Below are 20,792 nucleotides of genomic sequence, written 5' to 3' on the forward strand. Positions count from 1 at the left end.
CAGCAGTGGCTTTCCCAGCAGGGTGAAGTCATCTGCACCAACCAGCAATACCTTTTCCATTCGGATTCTGTCTCCACATTCAGCTGGTATATCATTATTAAGTAAAATCAAGTCTTCGCTGGTTACTTTCCACTGTCTGCTGGCAAAGTGAACCCTGCTTTTCTGCTCCTCTGGCCAACATGGGAATCTGTTGCTTCTGCCACCACCACCACCAATTAGGATGAAGAGTTGACCCAACAGGAGAAGTAGCTTGAAAAGGAAGAAGTTGATCAGAAGTGCTTATCCTCTGCTTCCTCCACCAGTTAGACTGAAGAGCCGGCCTAGATAAGGTGTTGGTGGCAGCAGGAGCAGGTCCCCAGGTCAGCTTGCCAGTACTTCTGGCCTTCTTCTGGTCCTGTTCCTCCAGCCAGACCAACTCTCCATCCTGCTTGGCTGTGGCGACATGAGGTGGAAAGGGAAATGTCTAGTGGGTGGGGCACGTATGCAAAGCAACCTGGAACACAGTCCCTAATATCTATGTAAAAACACAAAGTTTCTTACAGCAATTAAAATGACAATATAAAAACAGTATAACCATCTCAAATAAAAAGCATAGCAATATCAGCAAACTTGACAAGGTCAAGAGCACTGTTTCCCATTAAAACCAAGTCAGTCTGACAAAAGGTTGCTTGAATTTTAAAAGGGCTGGCAAAAGGCAATCAAAGACGTTGCCATCCAAACCTCATAAGGCAAGGTGTTCAATAACGCTGGTGGCTGCAGAGAAGACCCTATTTCTTGTCCCAGTCATAGGTGGGAATCAGAGAAGGGCATCTCCACTACACTAGACCTTAGTGAGCAGGCACAGGCACATTAAGCATTTCATCCTTCTCTTCAGCTTCTTTTCTCTTTAAAAAAAAAGAGAGAGAATTAATCTAGACTTCCAGAGCTACCTGCAGATATTCCAAAAGTATAGAAAAGTTACTATGTTAAGAAATATGCATGGTTAATTCACATATTTTTAATGGTGCATGGGTCTACAATTTTAAATCAATATGCTAGCCTGAAAAAATTTCACCCTCCCAGATAACTTCTTCTTTTTAAAATTGTTTTTATTAATTTCCATTTTTCACATCACACAGGCCACAACATAACTCATAACACATTGACCAGTTTGCTTGAAAATATCTAATCAAATCCTATCAATTCCATCCAAGAACTCTTTCCACATATTACCATGAGATCTCAGCTCAGTTAAAGGAATCATCTCTGAAACATCTACAAAGGGGATACCTTTTTCCGCTTGCAAATATCCCATATTATATCAAGAGCCACATCTACTTGTTGGAGGGGATGTGGGGAGACTGGATCTTACATACATACATACATACATACATACATACATACATGGTGGTTTTGCAAATCTGTTTACCCATTTGGGGTTTTGGTATTTAAAGAATTAAGTTTGACATACAAAATGTTTACAACCTTCCCCTCAACTTGCTTTACTTGGACTAATGGACATATCTGCTCCACCAATTACACATAAACTGTTAATATTTCTCATTGCAGCAGCATGTATGGAAATAGTCGTGCATTGATGTGCTGCTTTGGGCTTGAACATTGAAGCATGGTGCTCTAGAACATGGACAATAGCCTTGGCTGAAAAACTGCCCTGTCAGATATGTGTGACCAAAGGGAACATTCATCCTCATCTTTTCTATAATGTGTGGCAACCTTTTTTGGATTATATGCATCAAAAATATTGCATCTATAGCTTCTTTTTCATATGTTACTAGAGCAGACTGGGAAGGGGCTCATGCTAATGTGTGGAATTGGGCTGTTTCCTACATCCAGAGTTATGTTGCCAGTCTCAAAGGGGTTCCTACATCTTTGGACGTGACTTAAAAGCACAAGAGCCAATGTATAGTCTTATACCGCCGGGACCACATAACACTGGTCCTGAGAGATCTGCATTGGCTCCCAGTACGTTTCCGAGCACAATTCAAAGTGTTGGTGCTGACCTTTAAAGCCCTAAATGGCCTCGGTCCAGTATATCTGAAGGAGCGTCTCCACCCCCATCGTTCAGCCCGGACACTGAGATCCAGCACCGAGGGCCTTCTGGCGGTTCCCTCATTGCGAGAAGTGAGATTACAGGGAACCAGACAGAGGGTGGCACCCACCCTGTGGAACACCCTCCCATCAGATGTGAAGGAAATAAGCAGCTATCTTATCTTTAAAAGACATCTGAAGGCAGCCCTGTTTGGGGAAGTTTTTAATATTTAATGCTGTATTGTTTTTAACACTCGATTGGGAGCCGCCCAGAGTGGCTGGGGAAACTCAGCCAGATGGGTGGGGTATAAATAATAAATTATTATTATTATTATTATTCCTAACTGTCTAGATTAGAGAATGTTGACCACTGCTGGTCTTAGACATCAGAAGGTTGGGTGTGTTTTTTAACCCCATGAAACACATCGGTTGCTTGAAAGTCTCAGCAACATCCAAGTCAAAATCATGTCACCTGGCTCCAGTCCTGAGTAATTCAAAACTTGGGTCAACTTAACCCAGCTAGATCCAAACTAGAGCTTGACTCTTAAGGTTTTCACAGCAGGATGCTGTGTGTGTGTGTGTGTGTGTGTGTGTGTGTGTGTGTGTGTATGTGTGTGTGTGTGTGTGTGTGTGTGTGTGTGAGAGAGAGAGAGAGAGAGAGAGAGAGACCTTTGTAGATAGAAGAAGCCTTACATGGCCATTCCCCGACCCCCTTTTAGCCCTATGCAACTTTAGAAAGTACAGAAGCTCATTGAAGATTTGGATGTGGCAACTGATACATGACTGCCGTTCATATTTATATATTATCTGTTAGGATAAATTTGACATTGCCTTGTTCTGCTTCGCACAGCTGTGCATATCGAGTATTTAAAACCCTTCGGCTGGAACGCCTTCCTGATCAACTCTGGCGAGTCTGTAGAGCTTCACCATTATCAGATGCCTAAGCTAATGCTGAAGGCATCCAGAGAATTTCTGCGAGCCCAGGGCATGGTTATCTTTCTATACCTCTAAGCCATGCCTCCTTATAGTTACAGTGCAAGTGAGCTCAAAACTGGGGCAGCGATTGCAGTTTGTCGTGTCAACGACACTGAAGACCTTGTTAGCAATACTTCACAAATGTCGGATCCTAACACATGGGAGACTAACAGAGCTTATTTCTCACTGTATGCTATATTTATCTAAATCTCAGAAGAATCCTACATCTCCTTTGATGATAGTTTATGTGATCTAAAATGCAGTTGATTGGTGCACAGGAATGCTACTTTTTAAGGAAGCATCTGCCTTGCTCAGAAAAAGGTCAAATGCTTGGCTTGAAATGCAAAATGCAGCTGCAGAACATTTTTCATTGTAAAGTGTGTGTCATGCCATCATGCAATTTGGCTCCCTTTGCACTAATAAATAGACCCACCAGAGGCACTGCTCCTTGAGAGTGCATTAGAGGATCCCAGTCTTGGAGAGCGAGATTTGCATTTCCCGCTTGTAATTAAAGCAAGCCATGGTGGTGGTACCTCAGGTTACACACGCTTCAGGTTACATACGCTTCAGGTTACAGACTCCACTAACCCAGAAATAGTGCTTCAGGTTAAGAACTTTGCTTCAGGATAAGAACAGAAATCGGGCTCCGGCAGCGCAGCAGCAGCAGCAGCAGCAGCAGGAGGCCCCGTTAGCTAAAGTGGTGCTTCAGGTTAAGAACAATTTCAGGTTAAGTACGGACCTCCGGAACAAATTAAGTACTTAACCCGAGGTATCACTGTACTGACTCTCTGCTTTGAAGTTATATCTTGAGTGCTCTCAAAATTGCATCCAACATGGTGCCACTCTCCCATCAAATCCTTCCTCAAAAGCCATGTCTTCTACACGGGGTTTGGCTCAGCCTTTATTCCTCACCTACAGAAACAAAGCCTATTGTATGTTTAGAGTTCTGCATATCCATCCTTACTCTTGCCTCTGCCTTTCCTGCGCTACCTTTCTTCACCACCTCTGCTGCCTCCCCCTCTGTCCAATTTTAGCAGGAGAGTTTCTCCTGGCCATGTACATAGATGAGGCTATGTAAATCAGTAGTTTTTTCCATGGGGATGCAGGGGTACACATACCCCTAAAATATTTGTGAATCTTTGTACTTTTGTCCATTTATACTGTCTTTATTTTTTCCAATTTGAACTATAAAATGGTGATTTTCTTGAGTCAAAATGAGAGTACCCCTAAACATTTTTTTAAAAGAAAAAAAGCACTGACTTAAATAACAGCTACAACCACTGCATGGAGTCCTTCCTTTGTATGAGCTGTAAATATATCTTTTTTTGCTTAGAGAAATGTCTAACTGCTCAACAAAAAGGTACGAACGATGAAATGATCTTTCCATCTCAGGCGAATGATATTGCACTATTCCTTTAAAATTAATTTTCTGTCTGCCAGTTAGGGTTGCCATGCCAGTTCTCCTGGCATGGATAAACAGTGAGCAGAGAAGAGTCTAGCCAGGAGCAGAAAGCAAACCAGAGCAGTCTTTACCAATCTGGTGCCCTCCGGATGTTTTGATCTACGACTCCCATCAGCTTTAGCCAACATGGCCATGTTTGCAGGGATAGATGGGAATCGTAGTAATCCAAAACATCTGAAGGGCACCAGGTTAGCAAATGGAGCATCTTCCCTATCTGTTTCTCTACCCATTCTGCCTCATTGCTCCCTGTTTCCAGGAAACTATCCATTGCAAAAGTCAAAACAAACCTGTCAGAAAAAGGTGGTGTCCTTTCTCTTACTTTTCTATTCCATTCATGAATTATTTTAGTAACTTTCTAGAGGAAATGGATGCATCACACGCTTGCCAGGCTGATTCTTTGTGCATAGTGAAAACAGGTATGCCTCTTTCCCATTTGGACAATAAAAGGTAAATGTGTTACCTGGACACTCCATGTGGAGGTGATCACAAATCAAGTCAACATAAGATGTCATCAACTGCCACAAATGTCGAGGTAGCAACAACATATATCCGCTAATCCATCATGCAAAGAGAAGCATCGGCAAGATGTATCCTTAAACAGGCACAACACACCCTATAAACAGAGAATTAAATTTAAGGGGGCTGAAGTCCAGAGATTCCTTTGAGTTTAAAGAACTAATTTCATCCTTATAACATGAAAGTTACAGGGGAGATTGTAAAGCCCATGGGTTGGGTTACCAACTAAATGAGAGCGGAGGGAAAACCTGTCATTTTCTGAGCCCATAAAAGCAACATCACATGAAGCTTTTTATTGGCACAGCAATGAACATTATGACCCCCTAGCTCGGCTGAACAAGCAGTCATGAAAGGCACGAAAGCCATTGCAAAAGTTGGCAGCTTTAGCCCCAGGGTTGCCACTTGTCCTCTCTTTCACCTTTAACGGGACCGTGACATGCAGATTTCACATGCAGGTAAAACAGAGATGGGGAACCTGTGATCCCCTAGATGTTGCTGGACTACAGCTGCCACCTTCCTTGACCACTGCTAGGTTGATGGGAGCTGAAATCACACAGACTCACCACCTCCCTGAATAAAGGTAATCTGAGAACGGAGAGATGGTCCAAAAACGTTCCTCTTGGCCAGGAGTGCGGGCAGTAATATAGGGCCCTGCACTTACCTTTTTGTTTGTTAACTGAGTTCAAAAAGATGTCATTCTGCTTATTTCTCCCCTCTTCCTATAAAACAGGTTGATTATGCTTCAGGTTGATTATTTTATACAAAAAGGGGGGGGGAACCTTGTTGCTTTAAATTTGGGGTTTTGTGTGTGTTTTTTAAAAATCAAAATACTTCTGACCAGAAAGCAGTTATCTCCAAATGTTGTCCATCAGGCAGGCAATAAATCAGTCCCTTCCCACCAACATAGAAAAATATGGCTCTCTACTCTTCCGGTAACTTCTCTTGCTTCATTTTTCCATTGACCCTGCTCTGCAATTACTATCTTCAAGCTGATGAAATCTCATTCTCTCCAGCAATGACAGTGTCGGGCTGTAACCTGGGTCACATCGACCCACACTCAAGCCATCTATTTCTGAAAGTACCGTATTTGGAATCCAAAAAACCTGACATTCTCCCCAGCTGTCCATGACTCTTGAGAGGACTCCATGGTGCCTGATATTTAATAATGATCTCCTCTCCACCGCTCCCATCCAGCATTTTCTACAAGAATTGTATGGCAACTGCCAATATATGAGATTGCCAGTTCTTGATTAGTGTTATTCTCCCATGAGACCTATGCTGGGATTCCTGTATGTATCCTGTTGATTACTGAAGCAGGACTGAGTTTAGCAGTAGCTGCCTCACTGGCTTTGGATAAATAGTTCTATTAATATTTGTCCTTCCCATTTGCTGGATACCAAAGAAGGACAATGAGTGCTGTTAAAAATAAAAGTTTTGCATTGTTTCTTCCCCTATCAAGAGCACAACATCAATCTTTAATACCCTCCGATGAAAATAGGGACATCCCATTACTATTTAGACCCCACACATCTTACTGGGTTGCCCCAGCTACTCTGGGCAGCTCCCAACATATATATAAACATAATTAAACATTTAAAAACTTCCCTACACAGGATTGCCTTCAGATGGCTTGGGGGTTGGATAACTCCATACCCTCCAACATTTCTCCAGTGAAAATAGAGACATCCTAAAGAAAAGTGGGACATTCCAGGATCAAATCAGAAACTGGGATGGCTTCTCTAAATCAGGGACATCCCTGGAAAATAGGGACACTTGGAAGGTCTGACCTTTACTGTCTGCCGACAATCATGTCTTTGAATTCAAGCAATTATTCCAGCCCAGATCTAGACTCTTAAGCATGGAAAGTCCTCCCGGTTTCCGAAACTGCAGCACAGATTCACTAAGGTTTTCAAATAGCAAAATGTGCTTTTAAAAAAGATTTGAGAAATTAGCAGACTCCAGATTTCATACTTTCCATTCAAACCAAGGGCCTGAATAAGGTTCCTGTAACTTTGAAAGGCCATAGATAGAGATGGGTGGCAGAGCATCTGCCTTGCATACATACAGATGATGGTCCCATGCAAGGGACCTCTGCGACCTGAAGGTAAGGCTGGGGAAGACTCCCCTCCCCCCCGCCAGACATCCTGGAGAACCACAGACCAGTCAGTGCAGTCAATACTGTACTAGTTGACCAACAAGTCTGACTCAGTAGAAGGCAGCTTCGTATTGTGAGATCTGTTGAATGGTTTCTTTAAATGTAAAGGTTCATCATTGTTCCACCCGATGTGTATGTCTTTAAGGGGCCAGAGCAAGGGCCAGAGTAAGATAACGAGACCCAGCTCTACAGCTGTGAAATGTAGCAGGTGCTGCTGAGTTGTATTTGATTAAGGTGTGTCAGCATTTGGCTGTAGTATATAAGGAGCAGCACCTAGCTCTCCCATTACCCTGGGGGATGGGTTGGTGGTTGGGTCATGTTGATGTATTTAGTGTAAATGGAGTTTTTGTTTTTCTTATTAAAACCTAGTTTAAGTTATTTTTGAGTCCTTTCTTTTTAATGCATGGTCTCCCCAGCAAGCTCTCTACGCTACTAAACTGCAAACAGCCAACATCTTTGGTTATGGGCCCAGCTGCTGAGTGGATGACTGCATATTTTTGGACTCTGAGAAAGGTTTGAAAACTCCTTCTCCTGTTAGCGTTGTTCTGTGGGTCTGGCAGAGTTCCAGAATGGTTGACCGGGTTCCTGAAGCTGAGAAGGCTCTGGTCTTCCCACAGCTAACAGATGAGAACTATAGTTTATGGTCTTTTCGGGTGGAGGCGCTTTTGACCTCTAGAGAAGTATGGACCTATGTAACTGATGACCCTCCTGACCCTGTAACTAATGCTTGGTCAAAAGGAGATGCAAAAGCCAGGGCGATAATTAATTTGGCAGTCAGCGACCAGCAAGTAGTCTATATAAGAAATAAGAAAACTGCCAAAGAAATGTGGGACAGTCTTGCAGCAGTGCATGTTAGAAAAGAGTCAGCATCTGCATTGACGTTTTTCAAGCAGTTGTACCAGACGAAGTTGCAGCCTGGTGGTGATTTGGCAGCACACTTGAGACGTCTGGAGGCAATACGCGGCGAATTAATTCGAAGGGACATGGACATACCTGATATTCAGTATGTTTTTATCATTCTTTGTTCCCTTAATGAGGACTTCGATGGTATAGCTAGCCAGATATCTGCCGTTCCACCAGCACAATTAACTGTGGAAGGGGTGACGGCAAGATTAATGGGCGAGTTGGACAGAAGGGAGGCTTGTGCCATAAGCACTCCTATTTCCAGAAGTAATGAGGAACGCCATATGCAAACTTGTGGTGATACAACTGCATTTAAAGCTGCAAAGCGTTGTTGGTTCTGCAGTAAGCAAGGACATTTTGCAAAGGACTGCAGATCCAAAAGAAAGCAAAGTACTCCCAAGCCTGTTTCTGTTCGTCAGTCACGGTCGTCAGCCCAGCAGCCGACATCGTATAGTAGAGACAGAAACGAGCCGCGAGTTTTCCATGCTAGGACAACAGATTGTAAAAGACTTAAACGTGCCAAGTGGAGGTCTTTTGTTGTGGACTCAGGAGCATCTCAGCATATTTGCAACGATCGAAGCTTGTTTATTTCTTTCGAAGAGGAAATTGGTAATGTACATTTAGCCAATTCACAAGTCTTGCAGTCGCTTGGCAGGGGTACCGTTAAACTTGACTCTTTAAACATTACAATAGCGAACTGCATTTACTGCCCGTCAGTGGACAATTTATTGTCAGTAAGGTGCTTTGCTCGTCAAGGCATAACTGTGCGTTTCTTAAAGTCAATGTGTGAGTTTTTCGATGGGAACAAACGTCTATTATATGCCCGGGAATCTGATGGTTTATATAGACTGTATTTTCGCACCTACTCACAATTGCCTATTAACTGCAGAGCAGCACAGTCAAGCCAGGGGTTGAGGAATGTAAGGCCTCATTCCGGGTGTGTCCACGAGGCACACAGAATTCTGGGACATCTGAATTTTGCTGATGTGAATAAGACAAAGAATATTGTTAATGGCCTCAACTTAAAACCATGTAAATTCTTTATGCAATGTCTATCCTGTTGCAAGAATAAGATTAAGGTTGCACGCAAGGGTAGGTGCTCAGATAGGAAAGTAACTGAGCCATTTGAGCGTGTACATTGTGATTTAGTTGGGCCACTCCCACCTTCATTAGGAGGTTCTAAGTACTGGCTCACTCTGATAGACCAGTATAGTAGATATTGTTGGACTTATGCAATAGCTGAGAAGTCCCAAGCATTTGAGAAGTACAAAGTTTTTTGCAACTGGGTAAAAACGCACTTTAACAAACCAATTAAGAACCTGTTTTCTGACCGGGGTGGGGAATTTGTTTCTGAGGATTTTGAGAAATTCCTGGAAGCGCAGGGGACTACTCATGAGTTATCTTGCCCCCGCAGTCCCTGGCAAAATGGGCTTGTTGTGCAGCGAGACCTGCAGGCAGGGGTTAAAACGTATCTGCACGATGCTAATCTGCCCAAAGACTTTTGGGCTGAAGCGCTTAATGCGTTTTGTTATGTTAGAAATCGCAGTTATCATTCTGGTTTAGATGTCACCCCCTATGAGAAGCTGTTTAAAAAACGCCCTAATCTGAAATACCTACGCATTTGGGGTTCAGATGTAATTATGCATTATCCCGCTAAGCAGAAATTGGGTGAACGTAGTGTCCAGGGAAAATTAATGGGCTACCAGCAGGGGGCGTACAGAATTTACATACCAGCAACTGGAAAATTTCATATTACCAGAAGCATGATACAAACTGTAAATTGGAATGGAGTTGCTGTCTTCCAAGATACTGATGGTATAGATAATACTGAGGAAGAAGAGGAAGAAGCAGCAGCAGCAGCAGGAAATGGTGCTTCTGAATTAATGGAAAAAGACAAAAAGTCTGTTGAATCTGATTTGTTTGATGATTTAAAGTCACAGGCACCCAAGGGGAGGTTAGATTCTCTTGAGTTTTCTGACCGTGAGCTTAGCCTACAGGCATCTCTTCAATCTGACAATGATTTACAATCTGAAACTAGTGGTTCACTTAGTCCCATTAAGTCTGAGGAGTCTGACTCTCCTTCCGGACTGAGACGTTCAGATAGAAAGAGACAGAAGCCACAACGTTTTGCAGATGAACATTTTAATACTGTGTATGCCAATAAGGCAGTTTTTGAGCCAAAAAGCTACAATGATGTTCAGAAATTACCTAAGCACCAAGCTGCAAATTGGTATAAAGCTATGAACTCTGAGATAGCTTCTTTAAAAGAGCATAACACTTGGTCTCTTGTACCACAAACCCCAGATATGAGACTTATTGATTCAAAATGGGTTTATAGAGTTAAAATGAATGACAAAAATGAAGTTGTAAGGTACAAAGCAAGACTAGTTGCTAGGGGTTTTCAACAAATTCCAGGCGAAGATTATGATTTGTATTATACACCAAGCGTAAAATATGAAACAGTTAAGCTTTTGTTAAAAGATGCATCACAATGTGGAAAAGCCTACTACACAATGTTTCTCTGCTCTTAAGAGAGTGGTAATCTACCTTAAACACACCAAACATTATAGGTTGCAGTTTACAGCATGTATTGACAAAGGTTTTGAAATTTTCTGCGATGCATCTCATGCAGTGGAACAAAATAATTGCAGGGGTGTGTCTGGTATGGTGTTTTGTTATAACGGTTGTCCATTTGAATGGAAGTCCCAGACACAAACCATTATTTGTCTCTCCACAACAGAGAGTGAATTATGTGCATGCGTTCAGGCCACTCGTGATGTAGAATGGTATCTGCAAGTATTTGCAGACCTACAGATGCAAGTAACACTACCAGTAAAAGTTTACCTTGATTCCCAGAGCGGACTTGCTATCCTGTGTTCAGAGACCAATACGCAGCGCACTAGAGTCTTAAGGTTACGTTTACAGTTTGTAAAGAAACTAATTGCTGACGAAATGATTGTATTTGAATATGTTCCAGGTGACAATCAAATTGCGGACATTTTTACTAAAGCACTTCCAAAGGTTACACATGAAAGACATGTACAAAGTATGCTTTATGTTTTTGTTCCACAATGATGAACCGCAGGGGAAATGTTGAATGGTTTCTTTAAATGTAAAGGTTCATCATTGTTCCACCCGATGTGTATGTCTTTAAGGGGCCAGAGCAAGGGCCAGAGTAAGATAACGAGACCCAGCTCTACAGCTGTGAAATGTAGCAGGTGCTGCTGAGTTGTATTTGATTAAGGTGTGTCAGCATTTGGCTGTAGTATATAAGGAGCAGCACCTAGCTCTCCCATTACCCTGGGGGATGGGTTGGTGGTTGGGTCATGTTGATGTATTTAGTGTAAATGGAGTTTTTGTTTTTCTTATTAAAACCTAGTTTAAGTTATTTTTGAGTCCTTTCTTTTTAATGCATGGTCTCCCCAGCAAGCTCTCTACGCTACTAAACTGCAAACAGCCAACAAGATCACCTGTTAGAATTGTGTCCTCCTGAACCCCTGGCCTGCCTGGCAGCAAATCAAGTGTGCCAAGTTCAAAGTTCAAGGGTCCACACAAGCAAAGGTCAGGAAACACAGTCTAGGGTCAATCCAAGTAGCCATCTCTGAAGTCCAGCAGTCAGGATGTAGTTCAGAGTCAAACCCAAAGCACGGTCCCATGGAGGTCCAAGAGCATCCAAGCCAAGGTCCATCAACATGGCAGCTGAACATGTGGGAATGCTACTAGAAGAGAATATATTGATGTAATAGTATCTTTCCTAACTCACGCTTGTGAATCAGCAGCAGAGTGCATTCCCCTATATACAGCAGGAAGCTAGTTGGTAGATTCGTTTGAATCTCTTTACTTAAGCAGGACAATCTGACTTTGTTCAGATTGGGCTTTGTTCCCCTTTTACCCCTTCTAAAATGAATAAAGACACTAGAAGCTTCTTTTAAAAGTAATAAGAAGTTTACTCACATACAGTTCACAGTTGGATCCCCGAAGGCAAGTTCAACTTAAGAGTTACAGAAAAGGGTTTGAGTTCATCCCATATGGGAATGAGCCCATGTCTTGGTGGCTGAGAGCCAGCAGGCAGCAAAATATATCAGTATCAAGGAAGCATGGCATTAAGAGGAAGAAGAAGAGAAGGTGGCTGCGTGACCAGCCTCTTTTATGGGGTCTCCCAGGGTCACGCCCATCTACCTGGTCACATGCAGTGGGAGGAAGCTCCAGACCAGGTGTGACAGGAAGTCCTCCTGGCTGGAGTAACACACACACAAACCCTGCATGTCCACTCTGGGCAAACAGGAAATGTTGTACTTGACTGCATATGTTACATCCCACAGAACAGACATGGCACCTCACCTCTGCTGCCCTTTTGTACTTTGCCTGCTGATTGCAGCATCTGGGCTTGATGGCACCTGTTCCAAGCCTACTCCTGCTGAGGATTCACACCCCTCCTCCCAGAGCTAGCGAGCCCCACCTGGCCAGCTAGGGAGCTGGGCTGTGGGCCCTTGCCTGCCTCTGCCTCCTAGAGCTCCCCTCCTCCTGCTCCCGAGGCCTCAAAGCCCATCATGTTTGTGGAGATGGGGACCCTCTGGCTCAGGTGATGGGTCCTGCTGCTCTGGTTCCTGTGCAATGGCCCTCTCACCATCCTCTGTCACCCTATGAGTAGTTCCATCCCTGTCCCCTGCTTGCCCCTGTGTGTCCCAGTCCCGGCTACACCCCTTGCTGGGATCCTTTTCCTCCTCTCCATCATCCTACCAGTTCATAACAGTCACCAAAGCTGGGGGTGAGGGGAGCCTGGCAGGGCCAGTGCAGCTCTTATTGGAGCCTGCTCAGTGTTCAGAACAGGGAACTGTAGACTAACTGGCAAAGTTTTTTTTAAGTAACTACTGCAGTCATATTCCAACCATAACTGTTTCATGCCAGGTGTCGAAGAGCACTTCTAACATCACAAAGAGTCTTTGTTCAACTGCCAACATGCAGAGTATGAGAAGGAACAAAACTTTAGGTAAGATCCTCTTCCAGACGAGATAGATTTCATGGAATGGGGCGGTTGAACGGTGGAGAGATGCTATTGCTTGGAGCAAATTACAGCTCTCTGAACTTGCCACCTGGTCCAGACGTAAGTCAGAAGCAATGGCACAACATTTGCACCAAAAAATGACTTAATTTCTGGCACAAGAGTGCTCTTGTCCGCTTCTCCATTATTCCCAGCCACTCTTCACCTACTGCAGGCCGAGGCAAATGACATGACTGTGGGAGAACGGAACAGGTGAAGCTGTGGCTGCATTTTCTTTTGCAATTTCCTACTTTTAAAGGGAAAAATCTCTTGAGCTGCAACGTGGCAACCATAGCAGCAGGGGGGAGTCTGAGCATGTGGCAGGTGCTAGTGTACAGGGCGAGGCAGTAGTCACCAATGGCTTCTTTGGTTGTGTGGGACAGCCACCATAGGAAAGCCATTTTGAGCTTCTCTCTGAAAGGGTGGGGAAGTGTTTAAAACCTGGGGAAACAGAGGTTTTATAACCAAACTTCTTTATTAGTGCAAATTGATTTGCTCTTGACACACAATTATGAGATGTAATCAAAGTAATGGAAAAGTTTTAGAAGCATTGGCAGGGTCTCTCATGGGAAATGTGTGTATGTCTATATAATCAGCTGTCTGATTCCATTAACATGCCAGAATTGAAAATCACTTTAAAGCTGTTATTCCCCCTGCTTCTTTTTTGTCATGTACATGCACTTAGTATAGTACAAGCCTCCCACAGACACTGTGGAAATCATCTGCAGTACCTGGTTAAGTCACTTGCTCTTCCTTTATTTCAAACTTGCATCTCTCTCACCCTGGGAATATGGGAAGCACAATGTCTTCTTTGAGCTTTCACCCTCACAATTCAGCACAGGCCTTGTTGTTTATTTATTCAACCATTCATTCATTTGCGTGGGAAGGTTAGATCTCGCTTTATTCCTCAAACAAATTTGAGGCGGCTACCAGTCAGAAATCACAACATGCAATTCAACTGAATCATAAATCAAAATATTAGCAAAAAGCAAGACCGCATAAACAATTGCAAAACTGACATTAGACTCAGAACTCCATATAAGCATGCCTACATCTTGGCGGCTTAGCTGCAGGGAGCCCTGAGGCATGAATCTGTCTCCAGTGCCCATTAACATCCATAGGAAGCCATTCAGAGCAATCTTCAGGAGGTTTAGGGCACAGTGTCCTCAGCATGCAGAGAGCCACAGTTCCTCCTTGGCAATCTCTTAGGTGGGGTTAGCAAACTGAGATGCAGCCCCTCATACACCAGCCATAGCACCGTTTGATCTGGCACAGAGGCAGATGTTAGAAACATAGAGAATGTCGAGGGAGACTAAGAAACAGAGATGCAAACAGGATTTTCTGGCTCCAGTTTATGCATGTCAATTGGGCCTGCCCCACCCTGCAGAAAAGGACACAAATGTGAATGTTTGTGCCCTCATTTGTGGATAGGCCAGGAAGAAGCTGCTAGCATTGCCTGGATGGAAGGAAGACAGGCATCTTTCCAAGTTTTTTGTCCCATCTTTCGATTGAGGCGGTGGCTTACAATGCTTGCTAAAATTGCTTCCCCCAATGCTAACATTGCTAAGACTGTTTCACTAAATTGAAGTGCACAAAAGAATATAGCATGGCACAATTCTATCCCTTCCCCTGACAGTGGGGTCAACCAAAAGGGAAATAGGATGGTGGGGAGCTGTTTGAAAAAATACTTTGCAAAAGCAATGACTAAGATAATTCTCAATCTGTGGTTTGGAGCTAAGAAAGCTCCATATTGGGCTTGAGCAAAAATGGCTTGAAGCAGAAATAAACTCCTACTTTTCTGTTTCCTTCCTTTGAAAAGCATATGCAGGTGCCAGTAATTCCTGGCTCATTTACTAGATTTTATCTGTCTTCTCCCACCCCTCCAAACTCATTTTTATCTTTAAGATTCCAGTATATTTGCTTTGGCTCTATCCCAAAGGAGGCAGCTTCGCCCTCTTGTCTTGGCATGCACTTAGTTAATGAAACTCCAGGCCTCGTCTTCAGAAGGATTCCTCTCCAATGGCAACACCTTTTATGTTGTAGTAAAAAGTGGGTCAACCTGAAAACTGTCCATCTACTTTTGATGTATAGCAAATGTAATAGGGGGAAAGACTGAAGTAGCAGAAGAGGGTTGCTTGCATACTCGGTCCCATTAGCACTGGTGAACCATTGTTTTTCCAGTTTCCAAACACCACTATTTTTATCCTATAAAATCCAGTCTTACTGTTGTTACACTTTTAGCTTTTAGCTCCCAGTTCCAAAACTGTTGCAGAGAAAGGACACACAGAATACTGCTTTATTCTTCAAAATCCATCCCTGTGCCAAAGACCCTTCTGTAATTTTATTTAGAACTCCGTCTCATTTGGTAAAGGTCCCCTGCAATGCTAATTAAAAGGTTCCTCACAACTTCTGATGTTTTGGTTGTTTCTTGCTGAGAATGGCAGTGATGTTTCTGTGAGTAGCTTAATTCCCCATAAACAGTTTATGTGCATTGCCTCTCTGTGTCAGTTCCTGTTCCCATGAGAGAGGAGAGACTTTGATTTCCGATTCCTTCTTGCTATTGTTTTCGCAATAGACCCTGACAATAAAATAATAGTAATACAGGAAATTAGGAATTAAAGCTCCTTCTTCCCATTGCAAACATGGTCACTGCAACAACAACAACAACAACGGCTACATCTGCACCATACATTGAATACATTCCAAAGAATCCTGGGAACTGTAGTTTGTTACAGGTGCTGAGAATTGCTAGGAGACCCCCAATTTCCCTCACCGAGCTACAATTCCCAGAGTGCCCTAGGAAGAGGGATTGACTGTTTAAGCCACTTCAGAAATCTGTGCTCTTAGTAATAATACATAATAATAAATAATAATAAATAATAATAATAATTTATTATTTATACCTCGCCCATCTGGCTGGGCTTCCCCAGCCACTCTGGGCGGCTTCCAAACAAAACATTAAAATACTGTAATACATCAAACATTAAAAGCTTCCCTAAACAGGGCTGCCTTCAGATGTCTTCTAAAAGTCTGGTAGTTGTTGTTCTCTTTGACATCTGGTGGGAGGGCGTTCCACAGGGAGGGCGCCACTACCGAGAAGGCCCTCTGCCTGGTTCCCTGTAACTTGGCTTCTCGCAGTGAGGGAACCACTAGAAGGCCCTCGGCGCTGGATCTTAGTTTCTGGGCAGAATGATGGGGGTGGAGATGTTCCTTCAGGTATACTGGACCGAGGCCATTTAGGGCTTTAAAGGTCAGCACCAACAGTTTGAATTGTGCTCGGAAATGTACTGGGAGCCAATGTAGATGTAGTATAGGCATATGTAAAGAAACAAAAACAAACACCAGTATTCTGAAGCAGTCATTTCCATGGGTGATTCCTGCCGGCTTCAAGGTCCTTCATGATGATGATGTGGACCTTGGTACGAAAACATTGGAAGCCGGTGTTGTTTCCCAGCGTATTTCCAGTTGTGAGTCTCCAAGTCAGGTGACCACATACAAAGACAAGGCTCTTCTGTTTTTTAACTGTTGTGTATAGAAGAGGGAACTTTGTCAGATGCTGTTTTTCTCAACTCTGCTTGAACAGCTGATCTTGCAAAAATTCTTCTTCTTCTTCTTCTTCTTCTTCTTCTTCTTCTTCTTCTTCTTCTTCTTCTTCTTCTGTATTAAAGGTACATGACTGCCACCTTCCTTTGCACCCGATCATCCTAACTACTTGGGCACAAGAAACTAGTGTTTTGCTGACTCTGCAAGAGATGCAGAGGGCATATTGATTATTCTGCTTCCAGAATGGGGTCTGATGCTCAAAATACCATACTGGAAGTCAATAGTTGATAGAGAGAGAGAGATTTTTTTTGGTTAAAAATCAGACTCCATATGAAAATGAGAATAATGTTCATTTTGTACAAGGTATGTGTGACTGATATCAATATTCATATAACAAATCAAGGAGCTAGGGTTTCATTGCCAGTTTGGCAAAAATGAGTGGGTGTCAAAGAGAGAGCCAGCAGTAAATCACACTACTCCAAGCTGGAGTTCACTCTTTATAAGTAAAAACAGGATATTCACAGACTTGACAGAATGTCAGGCCTAATAAGCACAGCAGCTCATCCCCACAACCCATGAATCAGTTGCCAAAACTGAAAGTCCCTTTCTCCTCACAATCAGTGCTTTCCCCCTAAAATACAGTGGTACCTCTGGTTAAGAACTTAATTCATTCCGGAGGTCCGTTCTTAACCTGAAACTGTTCTTAACCTGAAGCACCACTTTAGCTAATGGGGCCTCCCGATGCTGCCGGGCTGCCACCGTGCGATTTCTGTTCTCATCCTGAAGTAAAGTTCTTAACCTGAGGTACTACTTCTGGGTTAGCGGAGTCTGTAACCTGAAGCGTTTGTAACCCAAAGAGTTTATAACCTGAGGTACCACTGTACTGTTTAGGGGTATTCTAATTTGGACTCAAGAAAACCACCATTTTATCGTTCAGATTGGAAAAAATAAATACAATGTATGGACCAAAGTTCAAAGATTCACAAAATATTTAGGGGTATGCGTACCCCTGCGTGTGTCCCCCCCCCCCAGAAAAAGCACTGCTCACAACCATCTAAGTCCCCTCCTCTCCAGAGCTTTTTCCAAGCAATCGGAGACCGTGCCTGCATGAAGCCAACCTTCCCTTTACCCTTTTCATGCCTCTTCTGGTTCTGGGAGACCAGGAGAGAGAAGAGCTTGTCAAAGCAGGAGGGGGAGACACCCATGACTCTTCACCAGTCTGACTTCCCCCTCACCTGTTCAGCTTCTGCCTCTGATTCTAGACTGTTCTCTGCCACAGACTCTCCAAGCTCACTAAACCCTGTTACCTCTTCAGCTTCTGACACCTCCTGCCCCCAGTCTTCTCCTTCTCCCTCTGACCAACTCATCACTGTCCCATCGCCATTCACTAGGCTCTGAGCCTTCTTCCTTTGGTGGTTCCCCCCACCATTCCTCTGCGTCCAACCAGTCCATGGCATTGGAAGGGAGGGAGTTTATGCTGTTACGTAATCCTCTCCATGCCAAGCGCAAAAGAGCTGTTGTGAATTCTACTTCTTCTCATTTCTGCCCAGGTGCTGCAAATCAACCTGTGTAGTAGAAGCACAAATATCATTCTACCCACTGCCTCTAACTCCACTGCTAAGGTGAAAAAGAAATGTGTCAATTTGTTTATGTGTGACTTAACTCAGAAAAATCCAGTGATGCAGCGTACAGCGGTATCGGATTTAAACATATCAGGAGTTGCTTCAGGATGCAGAATAAACTGGAATGTGTACATAGCCAATGACGCAAGTTTGCTCAGTGTTTTCTGTCTGCTGGCAATGAACAAGAAGAAAATACACACCGCAATACCCTGTGATATGCCACAGAAACTGGGAAGGTTTCTACAGGACATGCACAATATGATTGTACTGGAAATTTCTGTAGAAGACTGTCACTACAACATTGGTTTGTCTCTATGGGTAAAATTCCAAGGAATGTTGTATTTTATATTTATATATGATACACAGATTTGATGTTACCTGATTTGATTAAATGCTTCTAATAATTTACAGAACCTAGGCAAATTGGTGGGTTACTCTCAAGACTTCACATTTAAAAACAAAACAAAACCCAAAGCAGCCTAAACAGGCTGCAAGTTTGAGCAAAGAAAGGGTGACCTGGAAGAGAGTCCTTAATGCTTTCCCTTCTAGGTTATTTAATTCCAACCAATCTATAGATCGCTTCATAACATAATGCCTTGGAAGTGGTGTACAAATTAAAAACAGAATAAAATGCAGGTTCTAAGAAACAACCAATAATACAACTCTAAAACCAATAAAAACAACAAAACAATTTCTGCAAGTATTCCATAAACGACTGGGTCACACCTCAGGAAAAGCCTTCTTAAACAAATTTCTCCAGTTGATGCCTAAACATCAAGACACTAGGTGCCTGCCTGGTATTGGCTGGTAATTGATTCCAAGGGGTGGGAACTGCAACACTTAAAGGCTGGTTTCTAACATAAACTAAGTGCTTGGTGGGGTTAGCTCAAAACCTGCAGACTTCTTTGTCACTTCTGTAGGTGAAAAAGCAGCTGGGCTATGAAATGTCTCAAAGGGCAAGAAATAAGAAGGGATCTCTCTTCACCCACTCTTCCTCTGCTCTGGTACAGTCTGCCCAGGGTGGTAATACAAATAACACAGAAACAAATCACGGGGAATAAATGCATGTAACATGTAATTTGAACCTGAGACTGATCTGGAAGTAGCTATCACTGAACCTCTGATGTATAAATTACAGAAATCAGACCTGATTAGATCTGGGTCACATTAAAGAGGCAGTAAACTAACAGGTATTTAACTTATCTTTTTTTTTTTAACTTATCATTATAGTTTTAGTACCACAGGCAAGGGGAAGATGTGATATGAATTGGGTTTTTTGAAATAAAAAAAACAACAACCTCAGGCACCAAAATGTCTTAGCTCATCTTTCCTCCAGGATGTTCCATTTGTTCATATATATGGGCATGTAAACACAGCTAGCGATGGGAACAAAATCAGAATTAAGGGAGTTCAGAATATGAACTCACCCAGTTTGCAAAGCTTTACCCTAACACAAGATGAATGCCAACCCTTTCGAATTCAGACTCAGTTTGTATTGGGGTTCAGCTCCGCTAGCCTGCCAGCTCTCCTACCCTGCCCACCAACCCTCCCCTTCTCCAAAACCTACCAGGCAGGGCAGGGCAGGGCAAATGCAATGGCAGGGACTCTCTGGGGGTCTCCATACAACACCTCCTCCCCCCTCCCAATGCCACAAGTCCTTCAAAAAGGGTACCCTCTGGATGTTCATCATCCCTGACCACTGGGACTAATAGGGACTGTAGTTCAACAAGATTTGAAGGGCAAGATGTTGGATACCTTTGTCCAGTGACACCATCAGAAGCACCACGAGTTGTCCCAACTAGGAACTCGTCTTAACAATGTTTTCTGGGAAGCCCAATTCCAAATCAAGCTGAGAGCTGATCACCCAGCAGAGAAAAAGGGAAGCAATGTCTGAACAAATGTATTAATGACCAACATTTACTTACACACACACACACACACACACACAATAATAAAGAAGACACAAGCATAATAATCTATTATTTATATGCCACCCATCTGACATACTATTTAATTCCTGAGCCCTTTATTCTTGTCCAGGCTCAACATGCCATTTTAAAGCTATTTTTGTTTAGGTTTCGTTTGCTCGTGTTATCCCAGTGAATGCTGAACAAGGCCACGGTTTTGTGAAACAGATCCAGGAAGCTATTTAATCAAGATCAAAGCCAGCTTTTATCAGGCAAGACCATTTATATTGGCAATTTTTTGAAGGTCACTGACTAACCATTCACAAATCAGGGGAGCTATCCAGCTAACTCCTTCTTTACTCTGGACATTGCTTCTGAGATTGCAGCCTTCTGGTAAAAAACAAATTGTTAAACTTTAACTCACCTTCAAGGGACTTTTGAGTTTCCCTATGAAAAGCAAGGAAATATCTATATTTTTAGTGCTGTGAATGTTAGCAAACAACTGAACACTCCCATCCCTTTGATTTGCAATACTTTGTGAGGGATGGAGTATTTGCCTCTAGTAAAATAGTCCAACTAGCCTGATTTCTGCTCTACTGTATTAAACTTCTTTTCATAGTTCTATTATCCACAAGGTCAT

Source organism: Podarcis raffonei, chromosome 5 (genome assembly GCF_027172205.1).
Source record: "Podarcis raffonei isolate rPodRaf1 chromosome 5, rPodRaf1.pri, whole genome shotgun sequence".
Taxonomy (NCBI): Eukaryota; Metazoa; Chordata; class Lepidosauria; order Squamata; family Lacertidae; genus Podarcis; species Podarcis raffonei.